Source organism: Mus caroli, chromosome 17 (genome assembly GCF_900094665.2).
Source record: "Mus caroli chromosome 17, CAROLI_EIJ_v1.1, whole genome shotgun sequence".
In the NCBI taxonomy this organism is placed as follows: Eukaryota; Metazoa; Chordata; class Mammalia; order Rodentia; family Muridae; genus Mus; species Mus caroli.
This window is the reverse complement of record NC_034586.1, coordinates 70,098,402-70,104,777: the sequence shown is the minus strand read 5'-3', so window position 1 is coordinate 70,104,777 and position 6,376 is coordinate 70,098,402.

Genomic DNA, 6,376 nt, shown 5'->3' with positions numbered 1-6,376 from the left:
CGGTCTCATTTCATTCTACATTCTTTCTCCCAGGAGAACAGCCCTGTTGTCCACCATTCTAGTGGAAGTTCATCTCTTTGGGGGTGGGGGTGTTGTGTGTGTGTGTGTGTGTGTGTGAGAGAGAGAGAGAGAGAGAGAGAGAGAGAGAGAGAGAGAGAGAGAGAGAGAGAGAGACTATCATTTTAAATAGCCCTACCCATTCAACAGAGTACTGGATTTAATAAATGAATTGGAGAGGAAAAAATAATGTGGCTATTTACTTATTTATTTTGGTTTTTTGAGACAGGGTTTCTCTGTAGCCCTGGCTATTCTGGAACTTGATCTGTAGACCAGGCTGGCCTTGAACTTAGATCCATCTGCCTCTGCCTCCTACGGAAATAATGGTTTTTTAATGTGCTGGGTTTTATTCCTTACAGTCAATTATATTATAATGTTTTGTCAAAGCTTTTTAAAGAATAATTTTTGTAGAAATGTTTATAAACATGTAACTATGATGTATGCTTCTACAATTACTAATAAAATTGTTTTAAAGATTATTTTTGAATGAGATTGTTTTGTGTGTACTACGACAAATTTTGTGAGCCTAAAACCGTATTTCAATCTGGATTTCTTTTATCCCAGACCAGAAGAGATACAGCCTCTGTTTTGTTTCCATCTTTAACTGTGGCCTCCTATCCTTAAAGAACAATGCTCTTTTTGAACCTTATTTTTGGATAGGTTATGTCTCTTGCCTGTGATGTAGTTTCATTGGTTTTAAATCAGTTCTCAAAACGAGAACTGACTCCTTTGCAGAGGAACTTTGCATACACCGTGCATTTGATGAGCTAGTCATTCAGCACTGTGTATATTGGGATAGTGGGCATGGTGTCTGTGTTTGGCAAGCTGCCCACTCATTGTGGTCACGTCTTTACAGTTGTGTGCTTGGTGTAGGATCCCACACATAGGAAGGAAATAAAGCTTAGATGTAAATGACAAGAATGGTGATTGATGCAATCAGATTTGGCCCTGGGCCGACACTGTTCATTTTGAGTGTTTGTCTGATTCTTTACTTTCCCAGAATGCCCTCGGAATGCTGTGTAGCATGCAAAGCCTTCTCAGACGGGCTGCTTTCCTATACTAACATAGGATTGGTAGTTAATTTCTTCTTCTTCTTCTATTAGTGCTGAATAATCCATTCTATATTTTTATTTCAGTTATCAATTATCCACACACCTATTGATGTACCTTAATTGCTTCCAAATTTCATATTTGTGATTAAAGCTACTATATAAATCCATATTTAGCACTTTTTTTAATGTGTTTTAATTTATTTGGTAAAATACTTTGAAAGGACATTCCTATATTGTATTATTATTATTTGTGTCTGTCTCTTGTTTTTGTGTGCATCTGGGGGGGGGGGTGTACCTGTGTGTGGGCTGCTGCTTGTGGCTGGCAGAGATCAACCTTGGGTGTCATTCATCAAGAGCTGCCCATCTCATGATTTGAATTGGATCTCTGGGACCTGGGAATGACTTCCAGGGGGCTGCCTGTCTCTACCTCTGTGATTACAAACAAGAGCAATCATGCTTTTCCTGTGGGTACTAGGGATTAGGCTCAGGTCTCAATTCTTAGGTAGCAAGCAATTTATCTCCCCCAGTTGTATTATAGGCATATGGTTAGTTTTATGAGAAAATGCCTTCTGATCTCCATGTGACCACAGCATGTGCCCACCCCTAACCATTTTTTTTTTCTTAAGGAAGGTTTTCCAACAGGATGTGATGCCAGAAGAAAGTTTAAATCTACACAAAGAAGAAAGAATGCTGGAATCATTAAAAATGGTTTTCATCATAACACATGTATTAATAAAATACCTGAAAATACCACAAAGTGAGGATGAGGTATTTGTTATCTGTGAGGTGTGTTTGAAGCTTGACTGCATACTGGGAATTCTAGGGACTAAATTTTTTTAAAATGCTAATTAGGAATTATAGGAAATAAATAGGAATTTTTAGAAAAATTAGCAAAGAAAGAAAGGGCAGTAGGCCCAGCAACTATGAGGCTAATATTAAGTTCAACTCTGTCAGTACTGACATTATGGAAACTCTCCTGAATATAAAAACCAAGTCACTTTCCAACTATTGAGCAGAGTAATATCCAACTACAGGTTTATAATCTTAAGACATTTTGGAGCTCTTATACAGTGGTTGAGACAAATAGGAACGTTGAACCGACGTTTAACCTGGTTTTATGGACCATCTCACCAAGTAGATTACATATTTGTTACAAGTTCACATAGAACATTGATCAAGCTAGACCATATGAAGAGCCTTAAAACAAGTCTCAGTAAACCTTAGAAGGTTCAAGTCTTATAAAAAAACTGTTTTCTCTACATATAGCCTAATTAAATTTAACAACCATCTAGATAAAATTCAAGTTTTTGAAAATTAGTCAACATACTGACAGATCCCAACCAGCCCAAGAAAACTAGGGGCTGAATGAAACTGAACAAAATAGGGCTAGGCCAAAAGAGTTCCCAGAGATGTTTCTGTAGGGAATAAGCATTTCAAGTTATCCTTAGTTTCCACTTCTGAAATGGTGATGGGAAGCAAATATAAATCCTGTGTGTGGAATCAATACTGGCTTGTGTACCTGTTAGTGCCTGGACAGTAGACCAAACACAAGCTACAAGGAGTGAAGGAATGATCTACATATGTTGCAGTGGCAGTCAACAAGGAAACCCTGCAAGTAGTTAATCCCAGGAAGTTTGTTGATGTAGATAAAATGGGCACGTCTTTAAAAGACAACTTCGGAATCTCAAAAACACAGGTAATAGCTAGGGGTACATGCTGATGGTGGCCACCTACAGTTTCAACAGCGGAAAGAGGAAAATTGAGGTCAAGGCTGGCCTGGACAGCTTAGAAAGGCCCAGTCTTATTAAGTTCCCATACAATACATTAGTGTTTCTGATGATGCTGTAAGGCAGAAAGTTAACGCATACAGATTACAAAGGAAGCGGGAGATTGCCTTTCTCTGTAAAATTTATCATTTGGAAAATCCTGAGAGCTTATGAAAAACCCTGTGTCTTAGAGTCTTGGTTGCTATGACAAGACACTATGACCACGTCAACTCTTAAAAAGGAAAACATTTTAGTCCATTATGGTAAGAAGTACAGCAGCATACAGGCAGATGTGGAAATTGACAAGGTGAGTCCACAGCATTGAAATCAAAAGGACAAGATAGTCAAAGCAATTGTTATTAAAATGATTGTAATTTACTTGATTCCAGATTAGTCAGTGTATTGTAAAATTAACAATATAGAATAATGGATGAGTCAACATGATGAGTCCAGAGAGAGACTTACACTTTATATTTCCAGCAAATGTGCTAAAGTTCACTGGGGGCAGTGACCATCTTATATTTTCCTCAACAGTTGAACATTAATGTACCAAAAACCCCACAAAACAAAACAAAAAAAACCAAACTTGGGTGCAACCTCCTATCAAGTGTACTAAAATTAAATATAGACCTAAACCTCAGACATCTAAAAACTTGAGAGAAAACTTTGTGTCCTGTTAGGTAAGAATTTCTGCTACCTGAGTGCCGCCCCTAGCTTCCTACCTCATTATTAATGTTTGTGTCTTGTGTGATGAGTTGAAAATATGTCACCAGACCTGCCAGATCGATTTATTTATTTATTTATTTATTTATTTATTTATTTATATATAGAGATTGTTTTCTTGCAGGGAGGTGAATTTGTACAAAATGCCTTGAGCTAAAAAATAAGTGCCAAAGCCAACTTTGTATCAATTTAAACCAACTTTGTATTAATGTAAAAAGATGGGATTTTTAAAAAAAATCTAATACTTGGTAAGTATAATGTGGCCATTTGAAAATTAGTACAGATATGGCCCGACACTAGTAGACATAAAATTTGGGCCCATTGAGGGCTTTTTATTTCAGTAAAATATTTGAAGAGATAATAATGGGCTTCCTGAATAGAAGAATCATATGAAGGCAGCAAGATGAAGGAAGTAAATGTTTAACTTGAGAGAAATTTGTTTTTATGACATTTGGTGTAAATAGTGCTTGATTAATAAGACCAAGAAAGCATGATACTTTTAAAGCCTGTTTTGTAATGTTATTGAAGATTTGTCATAGGAAGTTGAAAAATCTGCAACAGAGAAGTGAATAAATTGACATATTCACAATATAATGCACACATATAAAGGTTTTGTATATTAAGGAGAGTATGGACAACATACTAGCTCAGAGCAGAACAGCTTGGAGTGTGTGGTTCTATTTTGTACTTTAGTCGTCCACAAGTGGCGGGAAGGCAGAGTATATATACCAGAGTCAACAAGACAGGTGAGGTTATGAACATTTTTAACATTTTTTTACTTGCATTTTCTACATAAAAATTATTAAGACAAAATAAAATTTACTTTTAAAGACTTTGTGGCTGGGCAGTGGTGGCCAGTGCCTTTAATCCCAGCACTCAGGAGGCAGATGCTGGTGAGTCTCTGTAAGTTCAAGGCCAGCCTGGTCTACAGAGCAAGTTCCAGGACAGTGAGGGCTACACATTGAAACCCTGTCTCGAACCTCCTCTTACTCCCCACTCCCCACCTGCTACCCCCTATCCCAAAGGCATGTGTTTATACTAGCCGTTTATAAGAGAGATGTCAGAAAAATGTTGAATTAGACATTCTTTGTGTTTTCCCCACTGGACTTTAGGTTATGGGGGAAAGTGATGATTTCTGGGACAGTCTGGGCTATAAGAGAAGAGATGAGTGAATGAAGGCTGAGTCTGAGATTGTTATACCAGAAAGTGTGAGTCGGAGATTTGAGAAGCATCCAGGATTCTTCCAGTTCTCACTTAACACCAGTGAAATCAAGAGTCACTCCAGGTGACACATGTCTCATAACATTCAGACAGCTGCCTCTGATTGTATAAACTCCTGACTGGAAGCCTGGGAGTGTGAACACAATTAACATCTCTCCTTGGTACCTCCCTTGGGTAAGATCAGTGATTGGGCAAGCTAGAGAAATGCTGTGCAAAAGAAAGGTTATCTAAAGGCAGGCATCGATAGAGCCTCTTGGCTGCCACATTGCTTTGTTGTGTAATAGCGAATGTGTGTTCTTATCTCTGCTCTTACCAATTCTACTTCTGATTTCAAGGTTTTTTTTGGTTTTTTTTTTGGGGGGGGGTTTGGTGGTTTGTTTGGCTTTTTTTTTTTTTTTTTCCTTACAAAACAAAACCAAAAACTCCTGGCATTTCTCTACTTGAAGAATTTATGAATTTGTTTTCCACGCTGCTTGTTGGACATGTAACAAGAAAGGTTGTTTTGTCCCCAGAATGTCAGAATTTGAGCCCACTGCTTATCCAGCAGAAATTAAGCTCATTTTTTGACTATGGGGTTTAAATAATATAATTTTTAAAATTAAGCTATTTTCTTTTCTCTGTGTACCTGCAGCTTAGATTCCTTAGAATATTATGGCCATCTTTAGGTAAGCCCTTTCCCACTTTTTTCCTCCACATCTAAATATTTAAAAGTCACTATGAAATATCTTTGTCCTAAGTTTTGCTCACATAAATCACATAATTTGGCCAGTACTTCTGCAAAGTTTTCAAGGGCATAGCAAACTCTCAGCTGTATGGCCTGGCCTAAAAAATAGCACTCAATCTGTCTCTCTCCTTTTTTCTTCCTCCCCCTCCTCTACCTCCTTCTCCTTTTGTTGAGACAGGGTTTCTCTATGTAGCCCTGGCTGTGCTGGAACTCACCATATAGATCAGGCTGGCCTCAAACTCACAAAGATTCACTTGCCTCTGCCTTCTGAGTACTGGAATCTTAATGCCAGGCTATGTAGGCAAGTCTTTTAATGGATAGAACAAAGTGGCAAGAACTTCCATTTTAAGGGTAGTGGTGTACCTAGTTTTCCTAAATATTTATGTCTTTTGACAACATTTCTCAAATATTTACTTGAATTTTATTAATTTCAAAAAATCCAGAATGTGGCTCAAGGACCACTTTCAGAATTCAATTTGGTGCTTATGACTGCTATGTATCCAAACTCAAAAACTGCAGGCATTGTACTGGACTGTTCTGAAATATTAACTTTTAACAAGCTTTGTGAATTTGCACATTAAAATTTGAGAATTATAAAAGCTGCAAAATTATGCAACCAGGAGTCGGGTGAAATATCTAAATGGGTAGTCACAGATAAGTGTGTCTACTTCCTTGTGGCAGACTCTTTAAGTTACTGATGTAACATTTCTTTTTTAAAAACACTATCTTAAAATTGTGTGTGTGGTCTATGTGTGTGTGGTGTATATGTATGGTATATGTATGGTGTGTGTGTGGTGCGTGGAATGTGCACATGTGTGCAGTTGCCTTCATTG